Source organism: Zophobas morio, unplaced genomic scaffold (assembly GCF_036711695.1).
Source record: "Zophobas morio isolate AGI-343-1 ecotype UQ-CSIRO unplaced genomic scaffold, CSIRO_AGI_Zmor_V1 ptg000023l, whole genome shotgun sequence".
NCBI classification, from domain to species: Eukaryota; Metazoa; Arthropoda; class Insecta; order Coleoptera; family Tenebrionidae; genus Zophobas; species Zophobas morio.
In genome coordinates, this window is record NW_026972128.1 from 11,126,335 (window position 1) to 11,138,968 (window position 12,634).

Below are 12,634 nucleotides of genomic sequence, written 5' to 3' on the forward strand. Positions count from 1 at the left end.
AAATTATTACCGTCGTAGAAATTTCATAATATCCAGATGAGGAATATTAATTCGCATCAAATGCTGTTACTTAAAAAATAAGCGATAATTTTGATCAAATCACGATGATTGATAATGTTTTTCTAAAAACCATTCAAGTATCTCCACTAATATGTCGCTAACAAATAGATTAAAATAAATTTTCTTCCGTCCGCGCGACACATTAAGACCCTGCACCTGAAGAACTCCCAAAATGAAAAAGATTGATGATGATCCAGTGTGGACTCATTTTAAATTGTAATTGATCTGCCCTTTGAGAAAGTCCACCGAACATCATTTAGCGCGATCTTACCTTTGCTTTGAGTAGATACCTTGCGTACCGGAACGTCTGAAAAACAGAAATTTTATTTTGTTAGTGCACAAAAAAATTAGGACAAATTAGTATTTAAGTTGGGGGCGGCTATTTGGTAATATTTCCATACGTAGAAAATATTTACATTCACAGGATCTAAAACACTATACACACTAACGGGTGTGCAATACAAAATATATTCTGAACATGCCTTGAAATTATTATTTACAGGGTGATTCTTTTCAGAGACTAAGTAGACAACCAAATATACTTTAGAGCATGGATAGTTTCATCATTACTATCTTAAATGCAGTCGGGTTGAGAGATAAGTAATTGACATTATATTTTTTTTGACCTAACATTATTTTGTTATTAAATGTCATTTTCAATAATCGTCAGTTTTGGGTTGAAAATTGGTGAACTATTGCGTTGCGCTTCCGACAGTCTGCGTTTGCAGTTGCGGTTACGTTGGGACTTAAATGCGTGGAAATGGTATCGTTTAGCTTTATGCGGTTTTGATTCCGTTTATGGAGTAGCTACAAATCGCGCTTCACTGACACTCAGATTTAAATAATCACTCTATATATTCACTTTAAAAATAATTATAGCATTTTAACATCGTTTTAGAATAGACAACTTAATAACTTCAACCATTTCATTATTGTTTCTATTTTTGTTTAAAAAACTAAAGCCCCTCTAAAAAAATTGGTCTAAAGAGTTTAGACAGTACTTCCCTCGCTGTCGAAAATATGACGACTGAATGCCTATTATGTTATTTTTCTCATTACATTTTTGTAGCTGGGCAATTTAAAAAATTTTGCGATGACGTCATCAACATTTTTGCAAGGACACGTATACCAGATTGGATAGGTGTAGTGTAATACGAAAAATAAAAGTACTGTATTCCCAAATTTTCGGGAAAATGAATTGGATCGTCTTGAATATTGATTTATAATCAATTAAATAACATTTATGTATAAACATCCTTAATTTAAGACAACAAGCGGTAAGACTTGTTCACTTGTTGAGATTGTACACGTGAGAGTCAAACAGAGAAACTGCAAACAATACCGATGGTCGCCCAGACTTTTTTATTGCTTCGAGTTCCCCTTATTAAGTATATAAAACATTGGATTTCATTTTAATTTTTGATGGTGTAATTCACAATTGATTGATTATAGCTTGTCTATATCACATTCAGGGAAACTAGTCAGCACAACAAAACAAATGCACCTGTAATGTTAAAGTAAATGTAAATAAACATTCATTTTACGAAATTCAAATTATTGACAGATAATGAAAAAATTATTGATTCGTTTTCAAACCAACCAACAAAATGACGAGCTACTTGAAAAATTATCGAAAATTACCGCTGTAATTTTTATCTTGTTGCTTATGGTCTAAATCTACAATGAAGTAAATAACAACAGACAGACGGACAGACACGACAGACGGAAACGGGAGACCTATTTTTTCGTCTTCTAGGGGTCATAAAAGGTTGAGAAAATGTAAACGTAGAGAGTCGGCCGACGATTTAATCACCAAATAAAATAACGACCATATATGAAAATAATAGAAAAAATTGATTTATGATTATTTAGATGAAATTTGCCTCGCCCCTGCACCGTGAAGGCGCAAAATCCAAGAGGGTGCGGTCCGTACAAGTGCGGACACTATTAAATATATTTAAATCAGCACACCAATCGGAAAAAAATGTATTCTCAGTACATGCTTAACTTCGACTATTTATGCTTATATAGTTACCTAGTAAGAGTGCGACTATTAAGCACATACAGGTAATCAGCATCAGCGGCGGTTGATCAAAGTATGCATTTGTGTTATTATTGGTTGGTGTTATTATGATGACTATTATTTTATTAATTACTATATTCTTACATTTTCGAGAAAATAAGGTAAACTGTTTTTGACTTGATCTGTGAAAAAAGAGTTGGAAATACTCCACGACCCACTTGTCGAACTTCCTATTATGTACCTAAAGTACAGAAAGAATTAAATAATAAAATTATAATAATGATAAATACGATCAAAGTGGATTCATGAACAGTACAGGAGTACATTATTTTATAAAATTTAAATATCTTATATTGCGCAAAATGTTAAGTTGACGTTATAAAATGGTCAGTGAGAATACTTAATTATGTGGAATTTATAAACTTGGTGTTGAGGTTGAAGTTTCCTTTGCAGTTGCTGTTCCCGCTGACGTTGCTTTTAGAGCTGAAAATTTCCATTTACAAACTCCGTTGCCAAGTTGCCGTTGATAGTAACTTTGATGTTCAACTTTTGCCGTATTTAAAGGGGTGGATTTAAGTTGATTACTACAACAATTTACCATTTTACACGTTTTATAAGTTTTTTGTTGCCGAAATAAGTGTACACATGTTAAGCAAAAAAGGCTAAATGCAGCCCCGCCCACCCGCCCTATCTCAATTATAGATATAGATCCTGCGAATATTTTGCCTTTTTTTCTTGAAGTACATTGCATTCTTTGAACAACACCAAACTCAAAAACATGATTTTAATTTCTTGTAAAGAAATAAGTATTTTGCAGTTAATTCCCCTTGGTTCACGGTGAATAAAAAATTGGTCTAAAGAGTTTAGACAGTACTTCCCTCGCTGTCGGAAACTTGACGACTGCATGCCTATTGTGTTTTTTTTCTCATTACATTTTTGTAGTGGGAATTTAAAAAAAAATTGCGATGACGTCATCAACATTTTTGCAAGGACACGTATATCAGTTGGGATAGATGTAGTGTAATACTAAGAATAAAATTATTATATTCTCAAATTTTCGGGAAAATGAATTGGGTCGTTTGAATATTGATTTGTAATAATCAATAAAATAACGAAACAATTTACTCACGTATACCTACGTATCAGAGGCAACTGAAAATCGTGTATGTATAAACATTCTTAATTTAAGATGACAGGCGTAACAGAGAAACTGTAAACAAAACGACCGTCGGTTTTATTGCTTCGACTTCCGCTTATTATATAAAACATTGGGTTTTATTTTAATTCTTGACGGTGAAATTCACAATTGGTTGATTATAAACATGTCTATTTCACATTCGCGGAATCAAGTGAACGCATAAAACAAATGCAGGTCTGTAATGTTAAAGTCGATGTAAATAAGCGTGCTACCCTTATGTTTCAACCGAGTTTTTCCTTTAACAAATTTTGTGTCTACCAAATTGGGTTGGTTGGGGTGTAATACTAATAATAAGTGTTGCCTTTAATTTAATCAATAAAATAAATTGACTTCATTAATTTTTTTGAACCACCTCTTAAGAAAATCTAAAAAATATGAATGGAATGATAAATCACAAGTACAAACTCATCATATTTTTTGCATTTTAGATAGGATTTATTCAGCAAAATTTAAGGGTGACGTCATCAATTTTTTTAGGAGGGATGAACAAATACATTTTGAACAAAAGTTTACCATGCTTATAATAACTTTAAAATATTCCCAAGATTTCAAAGCATTCGGTTTTGTAATTCCTGATTAAATCGATAAAATAAATTCACGCCTTCATTAATTTTTTTGAGTCACCCTGCATATGCAAATCCAAAAATATGAATGGAATGATAAATCACAAGTACAGACTCATCATATTTTGTACATTGCAGATACGATTTATTCGGAAAACTTTTGAGCTGACCTCATCAGTTTTTTGTAGAAGATAACCAAATATATTTTGACTAAAAATTTATTATGCTCTTTATAACCTTAAAACATCTGCAAGATTTCAAAGCATTCGGTTTTGTAGTTCCTGATTAAATCAATAAAATAAATTTACGCATTCATTAATTTTTTTGAGTCACCCTGTATATGCAAATCGAAAAAATTTGAATGGAATGATAAATCACAAGAAGAGACTCACCATATTTTGTACATTTTAGATAGGGCGGGTGGGCGGGCTTACATTTTGCCTTTTTGTTTTAATATGTGTAGACTTTTTTTCACAACATGAAACTTAGAACATGTTTAAAATGGACAATTTGTGTAAAAAAATATCAATTTTGCAGTTAGGCTCTGCCCCACAATTGCAAAATCTATATTTTCTGGCAAAAATGTACATTCTAACGACGTTTTAAGTTTCTTATTGTGAAAAGATGGTATATTAAGAAAATGGCAACATATAAGACTCCCCACCAGCCCTATCTCAATTTTGATGATTTTTTTTTATTTGTCGTAAGCCGAGAGGCGGAGCTTAATCTTGATGAATTTTTCATTCGTTGTTAGACCGAGAGGCGGAGCCTAATTGCAAAATCGATACTTTCCTATAAAAATTTACCAATTTAAACATATTTTACTTTTCTTGCTGTGAAAAAAAGACTACACATATTAAGAAAAAGGGGCAAAATGTAAATCCTTGTAGTTATAAGACCTAATCTGTTTTTAAGACGAATAGTGATAAATCTTGTTGATTTAAACATCGAGAACTATTTTTAACAATGCATAAGTACTGACAGAAAGCTACAGTGTAAAAAATGATGGCAGATTTTATCATAAAACGTCGAGGAAACCTGAAAGTAGCTATTCGTCGGATGGACCGTATTACAAGTCTTCCTTAGTATACGATCGGGAAGGAAAAATACATCGTTGTGTGAATGAAGTGTTTGATAGAAGGTTTATTTAATTTTCCCTGATGCTTTTCTTCAATTAGTAGACTGGTTCACTGCGAACCGATTATCGTTTAATAAAAAAAAATTGGTCTAAAGAGTTTAGACAGTACTTCCCTCGCTGTCGGAAACGTGACGACTGCATGTCTATTATGTTTTTTTTTCGCAGTAGATTTCAAAGCATACGGTTTTGTAGTTCCTGAGTAAACCAATAAAATAAATTTACGCAATCATTTTTTTTTGACTCACCCGGTATATGCAAATCCAAAAAATATGAATGGAATGATAAATTACAACTACATACTCATCATATTTTGTATATTCTAGGTAGGATTTATTCGGCAAACTTTTGAGCTGACGTCATCAGTTTTTTGGAGAAGATAACTAAATATATTTTGACTAAAAATTTATTATGCTCTTTATAACCTTAAAACATTTGCAAGATTTCAAAACATTCGGTTCTGTAGTTCCTGATTAAATCAATAAAATACATTTACGCATTCATTAATTTTTTGGGTCACCCTGTATATGCAAATACAAAAAATATGAATGGAATGATAAATCACAAGAAGAGACTCATCATATTTTGTACATTTTAGATAGGATTCATTCAGCAAAATTTTGTGGTGACGTCATACACTTTTTAGAGGGGATGAGCAAATACATTTTGATCAAAAACTTACCATGCTTAAGATAACTTTAAAACATCTTCAAGATTTCAAAGCATTCGGTTTTGTAATTCCTGATTAAATCGATAAAATAAATTCACGCCTTCATTAATTTTTTTGAGTCACCCTGCATATGCAAATCCAAAAATATGAATGGAATGATAAATCACAAGTACAGACTCATCATATTTTGTACATTTTAGATAGGATTTATTCGGCAAACTTTTGAGCTGACGTCATCAAGCTTTTGGAGGGAATAATCAAATATATTTTGACTAAAGATTTATGATGCTCTCTATAGCCTTAAAACATCTGCAACATTTCAAAACATTCGGTTTAGCAGATTCAAAATTAAATTGCAAAATGTTGTTTTATAATTTTGATTTTTTTCCAAAAATCTGGACGTTTCGGGTGAAAAGTCGATTCAGAGTTGTAAACTACATGTGTAGGACTATGTTATTTTATACAATTTAAAACCCATTTACTATGTACGATTTTGAAGTGACGTCATCGCATTAGTGGTGGGGATGATTAGACAAATTTTGGTTAGCGTTTTACCATCTACATGATATTCCTAATATAAGTACAAAATTTCACAGTAATCGGTCCAGTACTTTCGGAGATTATCTGTCTAATAAAAATCCGGGACGGCAGACAGACAGACAGACGGACAGACGGACAGACGGACAGACAGACGGAAATGGGAGACCTATTTCTTCGTCTTCTACGGGTCATGAAAGATCGAGAAAACGTAAAAGTAGAGAGTCGGCCGACGGACTCGATTACAATACTTCCTTTGCTTACGCTCGGGAAGTAAAAACATGGGGATTATATACCAAATAAAATATCAAAAAACATTTTTCTTTTGCGTAATTTGGCTAATAAGATTTCTTCAAAATATCTTCGGATAGCATACTACTCCTTAGTAAATTGTCATCTCAATTATGGCATATTAATTTGGGGACACTCCTCAACCTTAAATAAATTATTTAAACTCCAAAGGAGAGCACTGAGAATTGTTGCAGGTGTTTCATACTGTGAAGACTGTAGATCATTTTTCATAAGCTTAAATGTTCTTACGTTACCATGTCTGTACATATATCGCTGTCTTGAATATTTGGTAAATAATGCTCAGGATTACCGGAAATTAAGCACATATCACAATTACAAAACTAGAAGTGATGACGTAAGTTATAACTTGTTGAAGCTCACGAAATGTAAGAATGGAACCTCATATTTTTGTATTAAGTTTTATAATGCATTGCCAAAAACATTTAAATCTCTTGAAACGAAAATGCTTTTAATTAATATTAAAAAGTATTTACTTCACAAGGCCTTTTACTCTGTTGATGAGTACTTACTTCATATATTTGAACGCATTTATTAAAGTTGTTTTATTATATTTTAAATTAAGTGCTGTGGATTTATAATAATTAATACAATCATTGTTATATAGATTTAATTAGTATAGTATCATCTTACTTGTATTATCTAAATTTCTTAATTATCTATGCTTTTGGACGTGTGTAAATACATTTGTAGAATGACACAAATAAACCCTATCTATCTATATAAAACTATACTGACATTTGAATAATGTAAGAATCTGACAAGTGAAAAAACTAATTTTAAAACATCTTAGATTTAAAAATACTCTATGCAAAATTCTATATAAACCTTTCGAGATAAGTATTAAAAAATATTACAAAAAAAGTTAAAATATAAAATCAACAATCAACATTCTATACAACGCTAAATGATGTTTTAGTAGACGTAAAAAAGCAGACAAAAATATATAGAGTTTATTACGTAGGCAAAATCAATAACCTTTTAGCAATTTAGATGTGGTTTACATTAAACATGTTCTTTTTTTATAAAAAAAATAATTTAACAAATAAGCGTATTAATAATAGTTCATTTTACAAAACATTACTTAAAATTTAATTGATGAATAATAACTACTCTTAAATTTTTCTTGCGAACTCAAGATTAAAAAATTCTGTGTAGATATAATATAGAAATCTGCTATTTCAACATTTTTTATCAAAAAAATTAAAAATAAATGGACCGAGGCTGTATTCATCAATTTTTAATTATGAAAAAAGTCTACCTTGATCAGTAAAATTTCTCTGGAGTTTAAAAAGCATCACGATTAATTATTTACAAAATTCCAGTTGTCATTAACTCAAAATTTTCACACATTCGAGACACATTACTGGATTTATTTTTAACTTTCTGTATAAAAGAAGTGAAATTATATTTTTTAGCTTTCCCAGTCCAGTATAATTCAACAAAAGCAATCATAAAGTTCCAACTGTTGGGTTGCTACAGTGAAATAATGACTACAACATGATAATAAATTTTTCATCCCATACAAAAACATTATAGATCATTAGACACGACTCCACGTTTCATAATAAATAATATTAAACACACGAATAAAGTAGAAACCAATAAATATCGAAAAGTACAATGTTTCTTCGAAATAAATATATTACTTATTTTCCCAACGACAATGACAACCGGCGGCACATCCAACCCAAAAAGCGAATAAAAAAGTTGCACGATATTATGTTACCTTTATAACAGAAAACGACAAAACAAACCAAAATTATCTAAATTTAAAGTTCTACGTTGCTTTATATCTGTATCTAGTTAAATACATAATTCTCAAACAACGCGGGCGGTCCAAATCCCACAACGGCTATGGCAACGCGGTTTGAAACCAAAACAGACAAAGAAATAAAAGGACACTTTCACAAATGAAAGAACTGACCTGTCGTTAAGGCTTCTATTGTTGCTGAATTGTTCGTTATTTTTACACTAAATTGAGGCTGAGGATCGTTTTTTTTTTTTTCATAGAAACGAAAGAAAATTTGTAGAAAACGCCCCACGTATTGTTGGCCAAGAAACTATAAATATTTAATAACAATCCCTCAATGGACGCGCCATAATCAATTCAAAGCAGTGAAAAATTTATTAGTACTGGTTCGCCAGGCTATTCAAACGAGCCGTTCTAGGATAAGAATCTAACTCAATATTTCAATCGACAATCATAATTCGTGCTATTAAGCCACTAATGGCACTATTAGATTTCCCCGGAGTCGATCTCCTTCGTCTACGCCGCATAAAACTACAAAGCGGAAAAGAGACATTAAAAGCCTACTCGACTTAATCGATAGGGATTAGGAAAACTTCCTATTTAGGTTCGAAATTGCAATTTTCTCTCAATCTTGAAGACGGAGCTGGAGTTGGAGAGTGGGACAAAATTAAGTAAACGCCAAGTCTAAAACAAAGAGTGGAATTGGGCCAGTTTTATTTAATAACAAACTTCCTGCGAGAAGATTTACGACACTTTGTATGTTTTTTATTGGAATAATGGGACAGAAGCATTTGGTAATATCGTACAATTGCCACATTTTCTATAGACAAACTTGTCAACAAGAAAGAAACTTTGTGCTTAACATAATAAGAGTCTGAAGTGTTAAGCAAAATAACCTAAAAATCATTTGTTTTGGAAGGGGGTGAATAAACAAAATTTAAGTAATATTCTGCAATAAACGTTAAAACTAAGTTACACTTTCAGAGAATCATCTTTAATAATCTTTTAGCTGATCTTAAGATTTGCAAGTTAATTATTTTAGCAAAACTAGTTGGGTTTAGTTAGCTTAAATTACTAGTTACAGATTTGTAGTTGTCAAAGATCTGGTTCTTATATAAAAATCCTTACCCCGACAATACCAAACCCTTATTTTTCTCCTTAAGAATCGATCATTTCAAGAAACTGTCACGCAACATGTTTCTCCAACCAGTTTCTGGCAAAAGTAAGTTTTAAAAGATTTATAAGATCACAATTTAGATTCGTAAGGATCTGGATTCAGATCTGTACCAGAATCCGGACTGAGTGACAACCACTACGTGAATTTAGCAAACAATCAAACCAAAAGTTGAGTGACTCGACACATTCTTAAATTGTGCACCGATTCAATTTGCAGATGTTTTCTTTCCTTTCAACGGAGCTCCTTTTATTATTTACACATTATCCCGCAAACATTCGTCTGTAATTGCATCATTATAGTGATGCGTCTGTTGGCGCAACAAATTCCTGTACAAACACTGAATTAAATTCTAGTCATTGTAATTTATGAGGCAGAGCACGATTATACACACATACGGAAGATCTCGCATATGCAGGTTTATCCTGGATAATTTATGGTCACAAACGTATGATGTGCAAATCATATTGAACCAACTCATGCAATCTGCTCCAGGTGGTCAAAAGAAAAACTTTTACTTCTGTAAATCACTTCAGTATGCAATTATCGGAAAATAAATTGATAAGGTGGAAGCAGTTGCTGCCTAACTGCAACCTGCTGGTTCTTTAAACTCGTGTTCTTTTGTTAGAACCCTATTATAATCATTCTGATTAACCGATTTTTGATATCATCTTAATTAGTCGCCAGGTAAATCATTTCTTCCCACTCGACCAGGATCAAATGAGTCTCACTTTGTGGCTATCACAAATTCCAATTCAAGTATTCAGACCTGTTCTGTGCGGTAATTAATGCCCCAGTACCAAGAAAATAATTTTTTATTCCCACTTCTCGCCGATTTGCAAGTTCTACTTAATAACGCCCATCTAATAATGACTTTCGCTGAAGAACTATTAAAAAATCACATAAATAATGGGCTACAATCGGGAACCTGATAAAGGGTCACTAAAAACGGTTTGTATATACACGCAAAACAAGAATTAAGTAAATTTAGTCGATTTGCAAAAAATAGACCAATAAATCAAGAAAATGACGCAATCCTTCACTTGTACAAATCAAACTTTGGACGGCTTTTCTATTTCTTATCGACCCCACGAGAACCCGATCCGAACTGCACACACAACTCAACACTGCCTTCGCAAATTTAAACGGTTATAATGAACAATACAAAATTAGCAGTGCCTCATTTAAAAGCATTCTTGGCCAGAATATAAGCGCAGAAATTGATTCTACACAACGAAATGATTGTCTGGAGAGGTGCGAATGTGTAATTTATATGGTAGTATATTACTTTAACGATGCAATAAATACGAAAGCCTTGGGGAATGTTCTGTTAACCCACCGCACATGATGCAAATCGTTTAAAATAAATAGTACTAAAAGAACATGTTGCCGCTTAAACGTTTGCACCTGATTGCCAATCGTGCTATGCGGCAAGTTGTTTCGTTTGAGCGTATGAATTTTAATACGGAATCGTGCTTGCTGGGAGATTAAAATTCCAGCGAGATTTACAACGAAAATCAGGAATACAGAAGATATAAATCATATTATCAAAACTTCTGCATTTCTTAAAAAAAAATTAATAAAGATTTTTCAATTGGATCAATAAAAAAAATGTAAAGCGACTACTCGTACCACAACTCTACCAGGTACGTTTGCATAGCTTCGTATTACATGTCTATAGAAGAAGAAAAAAAGTATAAAAATTTAAATAACATTTACTACCCAAAATTTTCAGGTGACGTCTTCACATTGTTTGTGGGGATGATTAGACGAATTTTAGTGAGCATTTCTCCATCTATATTATTCCTAAAATTGTTTCATACTTTAGGGGTCTTGAAACGTCGAGAAAACATAAGAGTGCCATTCACCGGATGGACCCTAGTACAATTCTTCCGTGGCTTGCGCTCGTGAAGTAATAATGAACCAGAAAATGTGGAACTTGACTTTAGAATACGCTGTATCGATCTTGCGTTTCCGCCTGTATGTCGGTTGCTTGTTGACCATTTTATTAGTTATTTCCGAAACTACCTGACTGATTACTGTGAAACTTTAGATCTATTTTAAGATCAACTTGTATGCGGTAAAACGCTAATCATAACTGATACATATTTTGATAATCTATTAATTACATTTATTTACTACATTGTTATAATACATAAATAGTTTGTGACAGGTCAGACGTGTATGATTGGGACAAACCAACATAATATGTATATAATAATAATAATAATAGTACTATATAATAGATATTACAAGTGGACACACAAATTGCAAAACACTTATTTAAAATATAACAGATATTCTTGGGTGGAATAAAACATTAACTTTGACAGTAATCTAAGATTTAGAAGTCGTTTCTTCCAGTGCTCAGGATTAATACATTGCAGAGGTTTAGGTTCAGCGAATTTTTTACACTCTTAGTTCCAATTTGTTTGTCTGATATTGCACATGGTATTCAATAAAAGAATAAATGAAAACATGCAAAATAGACCATTCTCATAGCGTTAGGAGGAAATTTAAATTTTAATGCTGATATTTCACTTGTTTTGGCTTTACTTTTAACGATCTTGATATCATTATCAGACAAAATGAGAGTAATATCGTCCGCGTATAAGACTTTTACATATAAAATAAAAATCAGGGGTCCTAAAACTGATCCCTGTGGGACACCATAATTTACCTGTCGTAAATCAGATTGCGTGTTATGATACAAAATTTGTTGTTTTCTACTGCTTATGTAAGACCGAAAAACTTCATGTGTTATACTTCTAACTGCAAAGATTCCAGTTTGTATAATAGAATGGAACGTGATACACAATCAAACGCCTTACTGAGATCGAGAAAAGTCAGCGCTGTGTGAATCCCATGTTCTTGGTTGGTGCTGATTTCTTTAATGGTATAGAAAATTGCAGAATTCGTTGATCTGTTACATTTAAAACATTTCGGTGACTCCTTTTTCGTCCACTAAGGCTTAACATTTCTTTGTTATCGAGAATAACAATATACCAAAAATAAAACCAATATTTTGCCGACGTTTCGTCAATTGACCATTGATTTCTTCAAGGCGGTAAAAGAACAATACATTGTTGGTGAATCAACTTCTCTAAAAAATTATGTACTTACAAATAAAACTTAAAACGTAAACGAATGACATTTGACATTTTTCAAAAAACTAACCTCACTAACTAAATACACTATTGTAATCTAGCATT

At 32.1% G+C, this 12,634-nt stretch overlaps 1 protein-coding gene across 2 annotated transcripts in view; it reads right to left on the minus strand.

Moving 5' to 3' along the window:
• Positions 1-12,634, minus strand: part of LOC135134691 (protein madd-4) — a 318,408-nt gene that overhangs the window by 250,956 nt on the left and 54,818 nt on the right. For both annotated transcript variants that reach the window (XM_064063459.1, XM_064063458.1), the window contains exon 2: positions 332-367. The gene's annotated coding sequence lies outside the window, so the exon portion shown is untranslated. The remainder of the gene's footprint in view (positions 1-331; positions 368-12,634) is intronic.